The sequence below is a fragment of the Kryptolebias marmoratus genome, linkage group LG24 (genome assembly GCF_001649575.2).
Source record: "Kryptolebias marmoratus isolate JLee-2015 linkage group LG24, ASM164957v2, whole genome shotgun sequence".
NCBI classification, from domain to species: Eukaryota; Metazoa; Chordata; class Actinopteri; order Cyprinodontiformes; family Rivulidae; genus Kryptolebias; species Kryptolebias marmoratus.
Window position 1 is genome coordinate 7,088,517 of NC_051453.1, and position 21,067 is coordinate 7,109,583.

At 38.1% G+C, this 21,067-nt stretch overlaps 1 protein-coding gene across 23 annotated transcripts in view; it reads left to right on the forward strand.

The window, feature by feature from the left end:
* ptprsa (protein tyrosine phosphatase receptor type Sa) overlaps positions 1-21,067 on the forward strand; it is a 214,226-nt gene that overhangs the window by 29,051 nt on the left and 164,108 nt on the right. For all 23 annotated transcript variants that reach the window (XM_017413357.3, XM_017413362.3, XM_017413359.3 and 20 more), the window contains exon 2: positions 15,218-15,315. The gene's annotated coding sequence lies outside the window, so the exon portion shown is untranslated. The remainder of the gene's footprint in view (positions 1-15,217; positions 15,316-21,067) is intronic.

A 21,067-nucleotide genomic window follows, 5' to 3' on the forward strand; every position in this document is an offset into this window, starting at 1 on the left:
ATTCCACACTAAGCCCCAGTGCAGGTTTTTTTCCCCAATGATTTTGGGATATAATTTGGCTCAGTTCAGGTTACAATGATAAATTTTAATGAAATAAAAAAAAAATATATATATATATATATATATATATATGTGTGTGTCCAACAAAATATTACATATTACATATAATGCTGCAAAGCTGTACACACTGGTGCACAAATTGATGGTGCAGTTCAAACATTTTGGACATGGTGTGTAAAAGAAGCCCTGCTGTGTTGTTGGTGGCAAAGGCTATTTTTGTACTTGCTCTAAGACAGAGAGAAGAGAGGGATTTGCAGAGATGAACTCTCATCACACAGAGCTAAATAGCGCCAAGGGCACAAACCACACCTAATATTGCCATGCTCCTTTTTTCAAGCCGTCTTGTCTTCCTGCCACCGGTGAGCAGACACTGAAAGGTCATAAGTAGTGCAAGAATATACATGCAACTCATTAATACAAAAAATAAATATTATTCAATAAATAAATACTTCATAAACCCATTAAAAAATACTTTCACTTCTGTTTTGCAGATGCAAATTCAAGTATTACCTAAAATGATAGTGAATTCGATTTGGCACCATCATGTGGTAAAGTTGCAGAATACAATCAACTGAATATTTAATGTCACTAATGCTATGAAGCCATACACTGTATTTTGAATATTTCCTTTAATTTAAGATTAAACAACAATAGAACAAATATTCCACAGCTAAGGGGGAAAATGGAAAAAACCAAAATTGGAACTATGTTAAAATCTTTTTCTTGTTTTCTAACCTCTTCAACTAACAAGGTTAAATGCTGTAACTAACTTTCCTTACCAGCATCAGAGGCCCCCAGCTGCAAACATTTATTCTGAACAATATTTTTATTCTGAACAAAATCACTCAAGCCAGCAGAATGTAATCAGGTGATGAATATTTGTTGCCTCTGAAACTTTTAAATGTAAATTATCATCATATCATTTTTGAGATTTGACCTTGAAATTGATTACATGACTAAAAAGTTAAAATAATTCATGGAGTGAGTGTTCGTCATTTGTATTCCTAAATTTCTAAACTGAATTAAGCATGCCTGCAGTTAACCCTGGAAAAAAGCACTGAAAACTACCAACAATAAATTTCTACTAGAGATATTAGCAGTTGACTTTTATATATCAGTTTTGTTTCATTTATGTTTTCCTGTTTTTTTCTTTTGGGCGAGGGTGGGGAGTGGGGATTTGTTTGAAGACAATTCGAGTATTATCACAGTTAAAAAAAAAAAAAAGACTATGCCAGTTCATCTGAGTAATGATCAGCACACTGCACCCTCATCATTACATTATTTCAAGGAGGAAAGCGTGAACAGCCAACTGTGAGGGGTTTTCAGGCTAATTTATTTTAAATGTGCAAATTTTTGCCAGTATTTCCCTGGCAGAAATTCCCTGGTAAGGAGCTGATTAGAGAATCATTTTGTTGTGACAGAGATTATAGGAAGTCCAGGACTCACAGGTTGACTACTTAAACTGTTGGATTTAAAAGAAGAAAAGCCTCCACCAAAAATATAAGTGCAAGATGAACTGCAAGAGTACAAAGTCATTAAAAAAATAAAACTAGTGGTATTTCATTCATCTGTTTAACATTGACTGGTTGACTTTTCAGCACTGGCACACTTTAAAAACAAATACGACTCCTTTCTTTGGATTTAGGACTTTTTAATGTCTCAGGATACATCAGCAACACCATGCAGGTCCTGGCCATGACATTGTGAACTTACTTTATGTTTGCTCTTTAATTTCTCAGAAAAAAGGGCCAAACCAAGAGAAATAATCTCACTTAAAATTGGGAGTCACTCAAGTTAGGCTAATTGATCATTTTAAATTCTCCATTGTAGATTTGAATGCTGACTTTCCTCTTCCAGTGTGTTTTTCTATGAGATAATTGAATGATTAAGAACAAGTTTGAGTCCAGTGTCTTTTCAGCCTTCAAAGACACAGTACGCTTGTAATAACTAGTGAGTGGCTCGATAGTTGTTTTAAGTGAGTGTTCATAGTTTTATTGTGCAGAACATAGTGATAACATTTTTTAGTTTGATTCACAGTATCTATTAATTGCAGATGCACCAAAAATGATTACTCTCTTAGGCAGATGGGTGCAAATTACTTGTTCGCACATGTGGCATGTTTTCATTTCCTCACTGTTAACATGTTTATATTACCGTACTGTGATGATGGACTGCAAAGATAACTACCTCAGTGTGAAGATAGGTTTCAACTGTTTGGTGATACTAGTTTACAGTTTGTTTGTAGGCTTTTGTACAAGTATCTTAGAAACCTTTTTTCTGAAGATTTCCTCCTTCATGAATCACAAAGGCTTCAGCAGATGCAAAGCAACTTCATTCAAACAAACACTCACAGTAAAACTAATAATTGATATCCAAATGTAGGATTATAAAGTAGGTACAGGTACCGGTTGAGTCTGCTTAATCTGGAATATGTTTAATAATTCGATAGCATTTACCATATTTTGTTTTTATTAAATCTGCTTGTAGGTAAACTTCAATCAGAAGTGTTAGTTTTAAGCTAAACAGGTTTTATTTAGGTCTTACTTTTACATCCCAATTCAAAAAAAGTAACTGAGTCAATCCTCAAATTCATTTGATCATGTAAACAACTATTTATGTTTGCCTAAAATACAGTAGGAAACAGCTCTGTCTCTCAGTCCTTTATCAAATGAATTGTTGCAAAGATTTTATCTACTGCTTTTCCATGTGACTTAAAAAGTTTGGATCTCTTTATGTTGTTTCTCGGAGAACTGGAATCCCATATCGTACTCGACATGCTTTTTGTTCTCACAAGCACTTCCTGGTTGTGCTCATACAGAGAGCGATATCATATCACATAATAGAATCTGATAGAGGTGAGCAACAGGAGAATGTAGGGCGATATATTGGTTGTTGGAAGATGAAGAGTATGGCCCATTTGTCAAGACGTTATCAGGAGTATCCCAGAATTTGTCAGAGTCAAGAACAAGAATGACTGTGAATTGATGAACGAGCCTCAAACATAAAAACAAACTGTAATTCTACAATTGTACAACATTAATTTGAATGAAACAGTATGGATGGATCAATAGATAGATAGATAGATAGATAGATAGATAGATAGATAGATAGATAGATAGATAGATAGATAGATAGATAGATAGATAGATAGATAGATAGATAGATAGATAGATAGATAGATAGATAGATAGATAGATAGATAGATAGATAGATAGATAGATAGATAGATAGATTTAGAGACGTTTGAATATCAATATGGCAATATCAAATAGAGGGTATAATAACAATTGAATGAGACACAAAAGTCTCTTCTTTTCCTTGTGTTTTAAGAGCCAGAATTTCAATTTTGAAATAATGTGTAGAAAATGAAACACTCAGTGATCAGACAGTCATTAGTTACATCGTTCCAGTCCTTGTTTTAGGTGTTTTTCTTTTCACCATTTTACTTCTTTACATAGACTAAGTGTATTCATATTGAATGTTGGGAAATGCACATTTTTAAACAGAACACTGGGTGTAGAAAAAATGTGTGTGGAGGAGGAGTGCAGAGGAAAAAAACTTTGAACTTTGATGCCTGTGTTTTACTTGACCATCCAAAAGGAGGCTTGATAAGATTCTAGGATCAATACATCTCAAGGGAGTAGAAAGACTAGAAATAGGTTCTTCATTTACTTTCGTATTTTCCTTGTTATTCTCTCATCCCCCCCACAATCCCCCCGCCTATGGCTCTCTCATTTGTGCAAACCCGAAGTGTATGAGCTGGCTTACTGGTTTCAGCTGAATTTTCAACCCTACACAGCACCTGCCTTTATATCATAATGAACCCTGTTTGAGGGAAAACTGCCCCTTGGGGACGGAGAAGCAAAGCTGCAGTTGAAAAATGATGCTCCCACTCAATTATGTGTGGACAGTCAGGACAGTGAGGACACCCCTTCCCCTTCTCCCACACGAATGCACAAACACAGACTTTTTTATCTTTTGGTTAGCTGACTACATGGGGACAATGGGGATGCTTGCTCTTGGCTGCAGATTCAAGGTTGTAGTTGGAGTCAGCAGGGTGTGCCAACTATCTCAGCTGTACACTGCAATCGATGACCTGGCTACAGAAAGCTGGGATCAATGCTGCCCTCCCTGTTCACACTACAGGCTTCTCTTGTTGTTCTTGTGGACATGAGCATTCAGGCCTTTTTATTTCCTTGTGTAGCATGTACAGCTGCAGTATAATTTAGGAAAGAGAGATAAAGGCATAAAGGTATGTTGATTTACATTTGTTATAGATACATATCAGGCCTTCTCATGACAATTCAGTCAATAAGTATGGAAGTACCTGGCCAGGCAGATTTGATCTTTTATTACAGGGTCAGAAAAAATATAACTCAACCTGAGCTAATATGTACCATTTTGAGGGCAGTTGGTTCATTGCCTCTTTTAATCCCTGCAAGAAAAAAGGATTTCACTTATATAGAGGTGTATTGATTTAATGCAAGTGTACAGCTAAGTGTTACATTTTAAGGGTTAGCATGCATCATCTGAGTTTGAAATTATTCTTCTTATTATTCTTCTTTTAAAAGGTTTCTGTAATGAATTGTATAAGATTGCATTTACCATTTATAAGGTTTCTGAAATCTAAGATTTTTCAAATGTCAGTGAGGTGATTATCCTGTTACAGTTAACATCATAGTTAACAGGCTTGTTCCAAAATGAATACATACAATAACAAAAGTTACTGAAATACAAACACACCATAACAGATCATTGATCATTTGCTAACTTGTGCACCATTGAGTGAAACAACGAGGCCGAAACAACTTTCGGCCTCTGAAGTCTTTCAGCAAACAGAGAGCAGAGAGGAGTTGTGGGAACGCCAACGCCCTGGTCTCAGTCCTAATTCTGCTGCCCGGCTCAGTCGGATAAAGAGGCCACCGGCACAGCCTCCAGTGTTTCAAGTCCGATTAATCTTCTGATTAGGTTAATCCAGCAATGCTTCGTGGAGGAAGGCCATCCCCCACCGGAAAGTCTCCTGTTCCAAAACAACTTTTTTTCTCTCTCACTCCCTAGAGCTCTTATTGTGTCTTTCTGCAATAATCTTTAGTCTAAGGTTAAAAGTGTTAATCTTTATCACATGCCTCACCTCAAGGAAAATTTTTTAAAAGTAGACGTCTCATCAGGATTGTGATTCCTCTTCAGATCTTTTCTGAACTGTCTCAGGCTTTGATTTTTGTTTATTCTCTGCTAGATGAGTCTCTACCAGACAAATGTTTTATTAAAACCTGGTTTCAATCAAGGACCTGGTTATTGTGCAAGGAGACAAAAGTTAATGAGAGTCAGTTAGATGAGAATGCTTTACTACATGTCACTGGAAGATACAATAGGAGCCCTTTCCTGATTTATCACCAGAGTCAGAGCGATGAATAGAAGATGTTAATGAAGGTCAAATGACAAAATGCTTTCTCTAAGTTCATAGTGAGGTTGAGTCTATTAAATGCCCCTCGCACCAACACACATAATCTTTCTTTCTCTTTCTCTCTCTTAACCACACACCCACCCACCCCGCCCTCCTCCACAGCCACACACACACACACACACACACATATTCAGAATCCCAAACCCATTCATTTAGCCCTTTGCTGCCTAATGATTAGAGGAAATTTACTCCACAGTGTCTCCTGTTCTATTGGATAATGTTTTTGTAGAGTTTCTGTTTAATTAGCCTTTCTGGTCTCTACCCTTCCCTAAAACACTCAATAAATGACATGTGCTGTGCACATATGCGATTCTCTGGTGTATTTAATAGCCTATTTATTTTTACTAATCAAGCATTAAAGATTGGTGGTAATCCTGTTTCCCTTAGCAAAGAGCCTTTGTTTTTAAAAGAACAAATTAATTTGTTTAGTTTATTAATTGATTTGAGGTAATTTAAATGATTTTGATTAATTTAATATTTCTCATTTACTGCACATCATTTCACAGTCAAACATGTGGCTATGGGTATTGTATATTGTGATAAATAATGAGCAGAAGATATTGTTTTTTAACTGAGATAAAAACCAACTGAGCTACAAAACAGACAGGTAATCTAAAACCTGGATTACAAAACTGAGGATGCACAACAAAATAAACTTAGCTTGGTAAAGAATAAAACAACAACATTATAATTTTAAAAAAAAAGAAAATAAAAATTGACAAAAATAAAAGTTCTTGTGAGTGTGTGGAATTTGTTTTTGTTTGGTATTGGGTTATAATTTTGGTGTGTTTAGATTGTGTGTTCATGTTTTTGGTTTTTCTCCCCCCTTATAGCTATTAGATGTTCCCAATAGTCCCTGGTTCTAGTTTTTTACACACCACCTGGTTTCCATTAGCTTGTTTCCACACATCATCATCCCTCACAGTATACTCTATAGTCTTTGATTTTTCTCAGTTAGGTTGTTGAGGCTTCCTGTTGGTTCCTGCTGTCATGTCAGGTTATAAGTGCTGCCCTGGGCAGGACTCAGGGCTGCTGTGGAACAGTGGTGGGGCAGCTTGAGGCTGGAAAGTGGCAGGTTTGATTCCCTGCCATGCCCTTATGTTGCCGTGTCCTTGAGCAAGACGCCCAATCCCTAACTGCTCCCTGCTCCTCCACTCATTTATATCTCACATGTTAAATGCAAGAACAAATTTGTCATTGTATGAGTACATACATTAATGACAACCTATAACACTTTACTATAACTTCAAGTTTTTTTCCTCTTGCTCTCCTGCATTTGGGATCATGCACTGAAAATGCATGACAAAGGGGTGTTGTAATAGAAAAATAAGACTTTTTTTATTTTATTTTTTTTAGTGTGTCTTATAATGTGGGTGTGTTTTGCCCTTGAGAGCAATGGGAATTGAAGAGCTTTTCCTTTCATTGCTTTCACACTGAAGATAGAACTTGCAAGGTGATGTAATAGCTATCTGGCAGGTAGTGCATGAGTGAAAATAAGTTTGTAATTTCTGTCGAATATATCCTTTATAAACCCAGGGGTTAAATCTAGCTTCATTTCTCTGTCTTCTGCATAAATTGTTAGAGACAAACATTATTTTACCATTGCTTTTCACCAGTTTTTACGAGTTTCTTTGCAATAGCAGGTTTGAGCTTTTGTTCATTCACACTGTATTTATCTCATCTGTACCAATTATGATACAGTTACATCTTGTCAACAAATTAATTCATAGTTGTGTCACAGATGGTTCATTAGCCTCAGTTCGATGTAAAAGAAAAATTACTGTAGGGTTAGAAGTTAAATCTAATCCAAACTGTGTTGTCTACATTATTTGCTTTTGAGTTAGGCGACTGACAAGGAGTGATTCATTCTCTGTGTGAGCAGGTCAGACTGGTGTTTGGACACTTTGACAGAACACGTAGCTGGAGGTAGAAACAACAGTTACATCCAGCCTGTTACCTCACAGTAATACCATATTCTCTCTAACATCAGGCCACCCTGCTTCCTCTCTTGGTTGCAGCGCCCACGGCAACAAGCATCACTTCTAAGTGGTACTGTGACACAACTCTGGTTGGATATCGCCACTTGTAACCACACCGCTTCAAGTTACACTGGGCACCAACCTAAATGGGCTTAAATTTTTAATTTGTGCTGGAGAACAGAGATCACATCTTGGGAGTATAGCATAGCTGTAATTTATTTAGAAACCCCACAGAGGAAGAGTTATTTTGGAGACAGAGAACTCGAAGGAAGGGTGGCTTTTCTCTCTCTGTCCCTCTCTCTCTCTCTCTCTCTCTGCTCAAGGGGCTTGTAGGTAAACTTCAATCAGAAGTGACCTACTCTCTGATCTGAAGGAGTGCTGCAGATGAACATTCTATTTACGTTGCACTCCTCAGGTAAAAAAAATGTTCAGTGCAGAAACGATTTCTCCTCCATCTCTAAAGGAAAAATGAAGGTCTTTGAATGAGGGCTTTGAAGTTTCCTGAAAATCTTTTTACAATTCAGCTGAGTAAAGAGATTCGTCAGCTGTATCGCCCTTCAGTTTGTCTCTTCTTGAATTAGTTTTCCATTTGAAGACATACAGTATAGCTCTGTAGAACGCAGTTAGTGCTCAGGTTTTCCTGGTCAAACACACACCACCTTTGCAGGTACGAATCAGAGCTTTGTTATTTTTGATTAAACTGGGCCCGATTAGCGCCAACAGGTGTGGCAAGTGTTCTGTTTACTCGAGCAGCAGTAATAAACATGCCTGCAACAATCTGCAGTAATTTATTAAAATCATTGTCAAATCTGCTACTTATCCACTGTAGTGTGTGTGTGTATGTGAAAGTGGGGTAAAGGGGGGTGGGGTCCATGAAAGCTGGTGGTGGCACGCTATCATGGAGTTCATCCTTAATGAGTGTGGATTAGCAGGGATGATCCGGGCTTTGCAAAACCCCTGGTCCACGGCTGGTGAGTGTTTTTGTGTGAGTGTGTGTGTTTGGGTGTGTGGGTGTCCGTTCATGTGTGTATGGTGATTGGAAGTGACATCATATCATAATTAGAAGTCATTTTGAATATCTTTTTCATAAATCTCTACAGAAGTATATAACCATGAAACTACATGAGATGGCCATGTATGCAAACCTGTGTGTGTGTGTGTGTGTGTGTGTGTGTACCTAGCCTTACATCAATCACCACACAACACATCAGCCTCCTCCTCCCTCGCAGATGAGCATGAAGAGCTGATTAATATTTCTTTGCAGTGATTTATTCATTCATTCAATTATTTGCAAGAGTGAGAGGATAATGTTTGCTAATCTCTTTTTTAAAAAAATCAAAGAATTCATAAACACAAAGCACCTATTAAAAGTAGGAATTATTTCATGGTTACAAGGTTTTGGATGCTTCATTGATAAGACAACCCCCCTTCGGGCGTGAATTTTTGAAGGAAGTTCCGAGTGGGAGCAGAAATTATTCTGCAACTCAGAAAAAAGTTCAGCAGAGCTTGTGACCGAAGCATCACCAGTTTGAATTTGTATGCTGGAAATTCAGTCACGTCTGTGTGCGGGGGCATGTGAATGAGTAAAACTCCTCACTCCAATTGCGACTAGTGATGAGCTTTCCTTGAACTCTGCGTTTGAACTTGTGAAGCCACTCAGAGGCCAGCAGGTAAAGGACTGGATGTGCTGAGAAGTCACTTGGAAGAAATGTGCCTGTGTGTATTTACAGCAGAGCAGTACAGAAGGAAACACACAATCCTACCAGATATCATCCCTTAACAAATCAATAACATCCCAAAAATATCATAGCGTAACATATTGCCCTGTTCACTGAGACGGAAAGCTCTGTTCTTATCCTTTAAGAGGTTCTTGTTTTGACACTGGAGCTTTAGCTTCTGCAGGTGTTATGACTGCTGCTGATTTGCTTATAAGGTTAAAGAGACAGTTCAGCTCTTTTTAAAGTGGGTTTCTGTAAAACAACCTGTGAAAAAAAATGAATATCTTGCCTGTAGCTCTTGAACAGCCTAAGTCTAGTGAAATAGTTGGGGCCAAGGGGCCAATAGGGCCAAGACAAATGTGAAACTGCTCTCATCTTAAAATAACTTAAATCTAAAAGTTTTTATAGTGGTTGAGACAAATGCTGTTTCTTTTTTTTTTTTTTTTTACCACACCATCAAATCTGCACTACAAGTTGCTGGAAGTGCTCAAGGCTGTACTGGAAGTTCTATAGCTAGCTGCTGTTACTGTAGCTGTTTGTGCTTACAAATAACTATAGAACTCTATATAAATAACCAGGTAATGCAAAATTAATGACATGTAATGTAAAGGTTTATAAAAAAAGGCTTTACCTGAACAACTCTGAAATGTTTGAGATTGGAGCTGGTTAAAAACAACAAAATCTGCTTTATTCTTGACACCACTCAGTTTAGCTGTTAGGTCATCAGTCTGGTCAGAATTGAACCTTATTTACACAAAATCAGATTGTTCAAGCAGCAGTTGTACAACATGTGGGATATAACAACCTTTCCAAAAAAAACACTTCAAAAGATTTGGACTATTGCTTTAAGTTACTGTGCTGCCATTTCAGACCACCCTGTATTACGGATGATTTTTTTTTCACCCAGTGGCTAATCTCAAATCTAAAAATGTGCAGAAATTACATAAAGTGTCTGAATAACTCCAAACTTTCGTTCAACTCTGGTCCTTTCCTGTCACAAACGCGCACATAGATCATGCTTTCCAGTGGAAATCAAATAGTCAGGCACTAATTTGAGTAACAGGCTTAAACATGTGGCCTGTGAGATGATTTAGGATAGTTAATCCAGCAGTCCAGTTCTCCACACCCACCTTCTATCAATGCACCAAACACATAACACACACTCACAACGCCCTCGTCGCCCCAGCCATTTAGGTTTGGGAACACAGCTGTGACCACCTCGGCGCCTTTCCAATTCAGTGTTACCATTTGAAGGACATTGTAGAGGATTTAGTTTGTCTGTCTCTCACTCTCTCTCTCTCTCTCTCTCTCTCTCTCTCTCTCTCTCTCTCTCTCTCTCTCTCTCTCTCTCTCTCTTCCTCCCTGTTAAACCTATGCACCACAATGCAACACTTTCCCCCATTTTATCATGTCCATCACTTCAGGAACCATTAACATGCAGCCCTACAATAACATTATTTATGGAGGCGTTAATATTAATATCGACCTGTGTGCTGTCAGGCTAGCTGATTTACTGAGCTCTGGAATGCCGAGGCATGTAGAGGTGGCAGGTGTACTAATTGAATATCAGTCACTACTTGCCAATAGACACTCTCTTGCCAGTGACCAAGCACGCACCGATCAACACATAAAATGGACAAAAAGACTTACATCCATGGCCTCACTCTCAGCTCAAGTAATCACTAAGCATCACTGCTTGTAGGGAGGCTTGCTCCATAGATCTTTGTTTTAGCCACTCTTGCGTTGCTGTAATTATGACAAAGGATCTTTTGTGAGCATGTAAGTATGAAGTGTTTTGTACTTATCTGCTCAAAACAGGCTCTGCTAATGAAACTTCAGTTAGAGTGGCTCAGTCCCTGTTTGTTTAATTTGAGAATGGCATTTATGTGTTTGTGAGTGTGTGTCTGTGTGAGTGTGTGTGTGTTGATCTTTTATGATGGATCACAGAGATGAAGGATTAACAGGCATCTGTGGACAATAATGACATTGCAGGAAAAAAAGTATTAATAATCAGGGATTTCTGCAGGCAGACTGTACATCTGTCTTTAAGCACTTAAGGAAACAAACTTAAGAGTATTTTATTAAAAGAAAAAAATATATTTCAACATGTTTTATTTATTCAGAGTGGACTTTAAAAACAATAATGTTCAAAAGTGCATATTTTGCTCATGCATGTGTTCATTTAATCAGTAGGCTCTACCGGAGCATGTTCATATGAATTATTATGTATATTAAAAAATAAATAAATAAAAACATAACAGACATCTTTACAGACAAAAGACTAAAGAACACCCTGCAATAATATTGCATTCATAATAAAGATGTATCTGAGCTAAGCAAAGGGCAAAACTATTAGGACCATTTTATAGCATTAGTTTAGGGACTTTGACCAACCATTAATTTTGTCTTTAATTTTACTGTATTGGAATCTTTTTAGTTGCGGCATCATTTACACTGGGGTAGCCCAAGGCTAAGAGTGTGACACTTAATTTCAACTGTGTTGTTTGCTGCATGTTTATTGCTAAGAGCAAAAAACAAATTAAGGGTACTGGCAAGACATGTAGACATACAGTCATTTGTAATATTGTTCAGATCAGAATGTTGCCTAGAGTGGTTGGAAATCATTTTCAAAGCCTATGTTATTACTCAATGAGCTGTTAATTTTTTAGAGCCCGAGAAGAATTTGACTAATGCCTGCAGTTTTTACTTAACAGCTTTCAGTGGCAATGCAGTGATTCCCACATGGGTCAGTTTTTCTGTTTCTGTCATGTAGCTGATGCGCTTAGTGAGTGGTCAGGTATTGTGTTCTTAAGGCAGAATACATTTGTGAAGTTTACATAGCTACTGCCGACTACCATAAGATTCACTCCCATGATACATGTTGTACAGTTTGTTGTGTTAGGATATTTAGTGCTGCTAAGCAGGCTTTTTGTAAAGCCCACAGTAAGAACTGTGAATGTGCTGTCAAAATAAAAGAAGTTAAATCCACTGCACACTGGCTTGAGTAGATGTTCAAAACAACTTTCAGTTAAATGAATGACAATTGTTTGACCGTGTGTTATACTTTTTTTTTTTTAATTGTTACAGAAATAAAAAGAAGTTTCAGTCTACCTTTTTAAAATCATTTTTATATCTCAGGACAGAAAATGCAAAACAATTGCATATCTACAGTATGTTGGCTTTAGAATAAATACATACATTGAATACTGAAATAATATTTAGAACCCAATATGCAACATGAAATCACACCTTGCTTTAATGTTGTGTTGTTATAAAGAGAAACGGAACTTTACTGTCATGCAAATGTTTTATGGAAGTTCTTCCAAGAGTTCATTTTTAGTCAGAGCAACCCTCCTGCTCGTGTTGCTTTATTTATTTACCTTCATTTCCTTCCTCTCTCCCAGTTTATTTTCAGATTGTATTCCTCTGTGTGTCATTCCCGCTCTTTCTCATTCCTTCCTATTTCTGCTTCATTATTTCTCCTCCACCCCAAATGTCTCCCCTCATCCTCATTTCTCCTTCAATCTTCTCGGCTCACCTATCATTTTCTTACCACTTTGCTTTGTCCTGCTCAGCATTCTTGACTTTTGCTTTTCTCATTGTCCTCCTGACTTATCTGTTCTTGTCCATCACTGTCTGCTCTTCTGACTCTAAAGTAATCCTCCTTCACCCCTTTCCCATTTCTCTTTTTCTCACCTGACACATCCCACATTATTGATTACCTCAGCTTAACTTTTCTCTCCTCCTTTCTATTCACACCTCCTCCATCCTCAGCTCACACCCATTCTGTTCTTACACTGTGATGAAGATCTATTTTCTACTCGAAGAACAATAGAGAGCGAGGAAGTAGGTGGGTGACAGTAAAGTGAGGACAGGGAGACATCAGGTGCTACCATGGCAACATTTTTCCATTTAAGGAAAAAAAACAACTTCCTCTTTGTCTCACTAAGAAGGAAATTGTGTTGACATTTATTATTTGTTGAAATGTGCAGTTTTTAACTTTTTAAGTTGCAGACCTTTTGATTGCTGTAGAAAAAAAAGGTCCGCTTTGCGCATTTCTTATTTATTTGTTTTTTTTTTCCTCTATGCTCATGGCCACTAGCTTCCATTTCCTACTATAGTCTGAATGTACCCTGTGTAATCACACTGCTGGAGAGAAACAACACAGGCTCGTTTCGGATCAGGCGTGTTTTCGTTTCCCGATTTGCCATGCACCATGATGCTTGGCCATCTGTCTCAGCACGGTGACTAAACTCAATGCCAGTATGTTGCAGGGTCATGAGAAAACAAACCAGAACTGCTTTCCACATGAGTGGACAGACAATAACCTAACTCACAAAAGGTAGCATGTGGGGGGAGAACATATAGTATGTTTACCTGCATGCTTTGGAGAGAATGCTGGGAGGGATGTCCACTATCTTAGATGTTGATGAGCTCCCTTGTTCTCCCATGCTACTTGGCTAACCCTTCATTCCGGCTGATTAATGGCGGCTTGCCCAGCAAGGGGAGTGTCTTTGCAATGGAGGAAGCGGTAGTGCAACAGCATGTGTGCGCTGAATAAATGCTGTACATTAAACAAGTTCTCCATGCTCATCGTGGCAGCAGGTATGTAGGAGTAATGCAAAATTTGGCCTGGTATTTTTTTCTACATTTCCAAGATAGATGTGAATGCATGTGCAAACAACTACAACAGTTCTGTATATTAAGGCCACTTTCTTTTCCACACATTCTTTAATCACGTTTATATGGGCATATTCAAATATTTACCCTTCCTAAGCAAAATACACATCATATACTTCCACTTCCATATGCTACAACCAGTGTATCAGTAGACTGTTCCACAGCCAGCTTGTTAGTTGACACTGATTAGCTAGTGATACCAAGTTTGACCCATGCGCACAGTTGGAATAAAAGATCGTGTTTATGGTCAAATGTTGAGGTAACAGTGTCCACAGAGTCTTCTTTCGGAGACAGTCTGCAGGCAGCACCCAGTTCAGAAGACAGCAGGTGAGGAGAGAAGTCGATAACATAATCTGAGGATAGAGTGGAGAGAGGGGAAGTTGTTATCTCTGGGGTCAAACAATTCCATTTCCCTGTTACAAAATAACTGCAAGATGTCATTTTATATCTTATAATAAGACATATTGGGACATTTGAGACAGAAAAAAAAGATTTGATACATCATTTATATCTGTAATTTACATGTAAAATTCAATTTTAGTACAACAGTCTCATTCACATTCCCAGATTTTTTGGTAGGTCATTTTTTATCATAAAATGCAGCAACACTTTGTTGCCTAATTGAACAGCAATAATGTGGTAGTAGCTGAGAGCTATCCCCAACACATGCTCTGAGCGTGACATCTTGTGGTATTGCATGAGATTTTATGTAATGGTATTTTCAAGGTTTGACCAAAACAGCCACAACTCAACATAAGATGATCTTAGACTTAAAGTCTGGCATGAAAGGTGGTGATATGCACTCCCTCATGTGGTGTAATGTGTCACACTTTTTCGTCATTGCAAGCCTTCGCTCATCCACAATGTTCTGAAAGAAATAAAGTCATTCTTCTACTCCTGTAGCTCACGGGTGACTATCAAAACATGTATCGACCACACTCGCTCATGCACACACCCACACAGATACATGCACCCACAGATTCTTCCTGGGCTCATTAGAGAAGTGAAGGAGAAAATGATCTAAAAAAGAAAACAGAAAACGCAGGAGAGAAAGGAGGCCATGAGGGATTTCATGCAGATTCACACTCCACAGCTCTCAGGCAATTAGCAGCAAGCCTCCTCCTCAGCCGAGAATTGTCGTCCTGTGGTCAGAAAGGGCAGAGAGGGGAGAGGGAGAGAAAAGTCATCTTGGCATTTGTGGAATTCCCACACCTAGCACTTGAAGATAGTTCATTTGGTAATCCCTTTCATTAATGTTTCCCTTTCATTTACTCCCTTTTTTCACTCTTTCTTCCATTTTTCTGTCCACTTTAAAGGTACTAGTGAGTGGCTGAGTAACAAGAAGAAGAAGAAGAAGAAGCAACTGGAGCAGCTGAAGATATGAGGCTAAAGAGGTTTTGAAAACAACTCAGCGGTAAGTGGGGCAACAAACATTTTGCACAGCACATTTCCATTTTAGGGTTATTTTATTCTCCAGAGGAGCTCTGCATAATAACTGATTTCCATATTGCTAGCCACGAAGTCATGCTTTTTTAATCCTGGGGTCTCCAAATGTTTTGCATAGTTTTGTGTCACCTTTTTTTCTCCTTTGCAACAACTCTGTGTGGCTCTGTGCCTGGATTTGGTTATAGATTGCTGCTGTTCACAGTGTACCAGAAATTTCATGTTAATGTGACATTATCTGTTCAGCAACACACAGACACACTATAAAAACACACCTGCCAACAAAAATCCAGTCCAGTTACCAATTTTATTGTGCCATTATACATCATCACCTGTACATTTGATATGAATATATAAGCAATAGTGGTTAAAGACAAAGAAGAGTACACGTTTATTTGTGTATAACTTAAATATGGCTTCATGCCCAGTCTTCTTGCTTTCTCTTTCTAATGATGACCATAATGAGGCACAAAGTAAACTGTCATCTCTCTTCACACATTCAGAGCTGTCAGTGTGAAGCCCGTCCGTTCGTACTGACAGCTGAGCTCAGGCTGCGAGAGAGAGAGAGAGAGACAGCTATCATCTACCTGTCACAGCAGGCTGCCATTGAGGAGCTCCCTCTGCAATTCTTTGTATTCCACAAACAGCACTGGCAATTGTATGATATGAGAGCCATCACGCATCAGTTTAGACATATATTGTGCCCAGTTGCCTGATTTTTTGCCTCTAATTTCTTTTTTCCATCCCGGTGCACAAGACTAAGCATAGAATTTATTTTTGAAGGTTCTCCTTGAAACTGATTAGTTAATTCTCCACTGAATCAAGTCCTCTTGATATTATAAGCTTCCTTTTCTCCCTAAAATGAAATAACTGCTGCTTTTAATTGTGAATGTGCAGTTGAAGTATTTTTCTTTTTTAGATCAAAAGCTGTTTTTGAGGGAGGTTCTTGGATAACAATGCAGTACATTTAGCAAATACATTCATTAAGAAGAGAAGACAACAAAGATGTATTAAAACATCACAAAGATGCAAGTTCAAGTTAGTGTATTATTGTCCTCATTCACTAAGTAATGCCTGCTTTCGAACTTAATGAAGACAGTTATTATTTCATAATTAATGTTTCTGCTTCTTGGGTAGTTATAAACACTTGCTTTGTGATTTTAATTACTGTTGCAAGTGCAACCTTTGTGACATATCATTGCACAACTCATTCTGTTCTCATCTTAACACCTGGTTAGGGTCATATTATTGATCCAGACATCACAACGTATAAGATCAAAATGCAATCTCAGCCCTGCGTTATGAAACATCCTCACTGCTGCTACAGCTCCAGTCCAGTAGATAGTTTCATTTTGAGCTGAATTATCCATTGTAGTTGACTTCATCGACATTACACTGCACACCATGTCCTCATTTCCATATCATCACTTGATTATTAGTACTGCTGGCATGGCAGCAGCAGACATGCAGAACCTGTGAATGAGTGAGCAAATGAGTGTCAGAGCAGATGCAAGCCCAGACATCTCCTCTCCAAGTGCACACAGCCCCATTCCCTTGTATCATCGGAGGCTGCCAGACATGTGTTACCCGCTGTATTTGGTAAATTGAACTGTGATGGCAGCGAGACCTTAGTGACCTCTTCCATTTGACGCCAGAAACAGTAGAGAGGCAAGATAGCCCAAATATTTTCTCAACAAGCTGGAAACTTCAAATGCAAAGAGGGACAGCGTAGAGCCAGAGGCGAGTTTTACTAACCACAGGAGTTTTATTTTCAAATCAGTGAATGATTGACAGAAAAAAACTTTTATTACTTATTACTACTAAGTACTTTTATTCTAAATTTATTTATTTATCCCGAACTGATAATTTAATTAATCTTTGGTTCTAAAACACATTTCCAGTAATTGAAGATTTTCTCCTCAGCAGTTAAATGGTAACTATTCTGAAGGTGTCATGTCAAGTAGCACTTTAAACAGGTCTCCATGGTGTATTTTCACATATTTGATTATAACTTAGGTATAACTTACCTGAGTTAATTTTATTATAAAAGGTAATGAAAATGTGCAGAAATTCTTTCCAGTTCGGTAAGGTTCTTGTGCTCTATTTTCAAACTAACCACCTAACGTTGAGCCCACTATGTAATTAAGTTGAAAAAAAAAAGTGCTGAATATTAAAATACAAATTTGCAAAGAAGTATATTTAGTCATTTAAAAAATAAGAAGCCAAAAGCTACAGTTTTGAGAATAACTAGACTAAATGTAATTTTAAAAAAAATATTTGCTAAAATTTGACTTGAAGCTATAATTTGTTTTTTTTTCCCCAAAATAATAAAACTAAAACAACATGATAAGTGCCAAAATTGCCCATTTTTATTTTACCTCCTCCATAGTAACGACATGAAAGGACATTATCCTTCACAATATCAGTCATAATGATGCATCTCACGACTTCTCTCTAAAATGTGAGAGGTTGATTGCTGCTATTCTAGAAGCTCAGCATCACCTTTGTTAAGCTGCTTTAGGACTCTGACAAACAAACCTACCATTAAGGCTGTGAGAGCCCCATTGATGGTGTGCTGATAAAAGGTCATCTGTGTTAGACTGCCGGCAGGTATAATTTGCAACTTTTATTGTGCCTTAAAATGAGGCATCCATCTCAAGAGGAAATAAGCCTCTAATTGGGCAAAATGTCATTAGCATTTGTTTGACAGTTGCTTGTTAGAAAGCACTTCAGTCTGATTGAGTCAGAGTAAAAATATGGACTGTAGGGGCCGCTATTGAAGCCTGTAGTGGCTTTCTTGGCTTAAAAGTGTGTAGTCAACATAGTCCTTAATGCATGTGCAACATTTTGAGAGGAAAATATTGATTTATGACCCAGCCTAGATTTATTTTTCTGCATGCGCTGTTCAAATTCTACCCTTTGATATTTCTTTCAGTTTGATGCCTGTGTGTCGGTGAAGCTCCTCAGTTGTGAGAGACAGAAGTGAGTTTTTCTGAGTGTACCTGACTTGGGCAAATCCTTAAGGCCTTTGCACTGCTGACTGAGCTTTAAAGACAGTTTCTGAGAGCGAAAAAAAGAGAAGTAGTTCTTAAGTGTCTCCCGGGATGTTAGCAGCACAATTAAACAAAGCTCTGGTAATCTTTATAGCTGGCATCAAGAGGCGCTGAGTTCTCTTGTTATATGCAACGTGGAACTGGGAGTCTGGGACTAGATACTATGACTTGTGAGCAGCCACCACCTTCATCACAGTAATGCCTTCACTAGCAACAAGCCTAATATACATATATTGTGAAAAACAAGACAAAACACAGAAATTAATTAGCATTATTCAATTATTTACACTCCATTTACTTGTAGCAGCATTTAAAGAAATGTTAAGTGACCCTCAGGTTTTCAGCTAATGAATTTGATTATGCCAACACATGTAATTTCATGGTATTTGAGAATACAAGATGGTTTGCTTCTTTTACTTTTCTCCCTGAGATGCTCTTAAACTGTGCGTGGTAATTGTTCTCATGTGCTTTTTTATATTTTTGTATCCTAAGAATATTATTATTTTTTCTCTTTGTAATTTGGATGATATCGATGCTTGCTTTCTTCTCATATTTGCTTGGCATATCTCAATCCTCAGTTCAAGCAGCCTGTTAACTTTGAGTTTGAATTCACGATTATGCAGCAGTTCATCCTTTGATTGACCCTTCAAATGTATAAAAGCTTCAGCAGTTACTCTAAACCTCTCCAATGATTTATGAAACTATCTCATCAAATTTTAGGGGAACTGATGGCTGAAGGTATAGAACCTGCTGATGTGTCCTAGCATTAAAAAAATAATAAAAACTCGAGATATTTTTAAAGGGGAATTAGAGCGATGCTATCTTACATCTATTAATGCAGTCACTGCTGTGTTGCCCCAGGCCATAGGGCCTAATCCAGAAGAGATAGATTGAATGGTGCTGTGGCTCAGGCTTGCCAGACCTACTTAGGTTCTGGTTGAAAGCACACTGCTGTGTGGGCGAATCTATTCTGTCCTGGGCAGGGCACAGCATAAACATTGCCCAGGGAATGTAGGCAGGCACGCAGGCACTCAAGTGGACAAGAGCAAAACTATAAGAACGGTTGCTTTTAATTTCCTTTCTACTGCATATCCTTAGGCCTGCCCAGGGTCTAAAAGCAAGAGAGGGGAATGAGAGAACAGAATATGCATATGAGTGAAAATCACCTATATTATCTGTTTTTAAGGGTTTCATTAAATATGTGTTCTTATTCCCTCACATATGCACACTGTCCTCCTTTCATGGGAAATCTGCCATGATCCATTTAGTTTCCAGCAACAACTCACTGGTTTTTGTCTGTTACGGTCTTTAAGTGATCTGCGTTTTCTCCATGGCACTGTGGTGCTCTAACCCCGTGACCCTGCGTGTAAACATAGTACCACTGCTCCCCTCCATCCCTTACCCTTCCACCACCACCCCCCAGCTTTCACTGCCAAATAAGGAAGACTGGAGCCACTGAGAGCCAGCAAGTCGGTCAGCCAGCCCACTGAAGAGGCCATTAGGGAGCTAGCAAGCCAGTGAAGAGGCTGGTAGAAAACCACCTCTGGCATCACTCAGCACTGCTTGCCTCTCTGACTTTACCTGCTTCTCCATGGTGGAGAAATGCACAAACACTCACTCAAAAGCACACACACGCACAAGGCACAGCGTGCACAGTAACCTAAAAGCAGTAAGGCCACTTGAATGCAGCATACAATGACATTCATTGAAAGGAATTTGAACAGATGCAGAAATGCATACCACACACAGAGCACTTAAAAAATAAAATCACTCAGCATGGAGACAGCAGAGCCATCACAAGACACCGTGTAATGTGCAGAAAGTAATAACATATAAACACCCATACTTAACATAAATTATACAGTGTTGTTCCTGTAAAGCTTCTAAACAATCAAAGGTATGTTCTTCTAACTTTGATGAAAGATTTATATGATGCCAGACTATTATGAACATTTTTCTGACACAAAAAATGATCATTATATGCTCACACATGCCAGCACAAAATCATTTAAGACATCAAGACTTTGGATAGCTATTATCATTTTTGCCAAATTGCCTAAGATCAGTCTTCTGGTATAATTATATAAATTCTGTTTATTCTTACTACGGTTTAAAAAAATCATACTTAAGTCTAACAGTTTTAAATAAATTACCCTAATCTACCCATTTAAATGTAGTCTTTCTGAAGCAGATGTCTCCTTTCTTTTTCTCCACAGACAAAAGCTTTTTCATGAAGCAAAATCAACATTGAGCTCTTTCTTGACTATTGCCACGTATGATAACAAGCTGTCCTTGATTCACAAACATTTTTTAAAGTTTGGCAGAATTCGCAAGACAGAGTAAAACACGATAATACAAAAATGCTCCCCTTCAGTAGGTCTACATCTCTGTTTTGTTTTCGCTCTGAAATTTGTAAGTTCCATTTTTCATTTACCTCCAAATGTCTGCTGAGTTCAGCAGAGCTGCTGGGAAAACACTCTCAGATATTGAAAGTGAGCTGATTAAAAAAAATGCAACAAGTTGAAGGAAGGAGGAAGGCACGAGAAAGTAAGTGAATGAATGAATGTAATTGAAAAGCTCTTCTGGGTTGTGAAATAAGTGCATGATACCAACTAATACCACACTGACTTCAGCAATTGTCAGAATTTATTTATTTATTTGGGGTGGGGG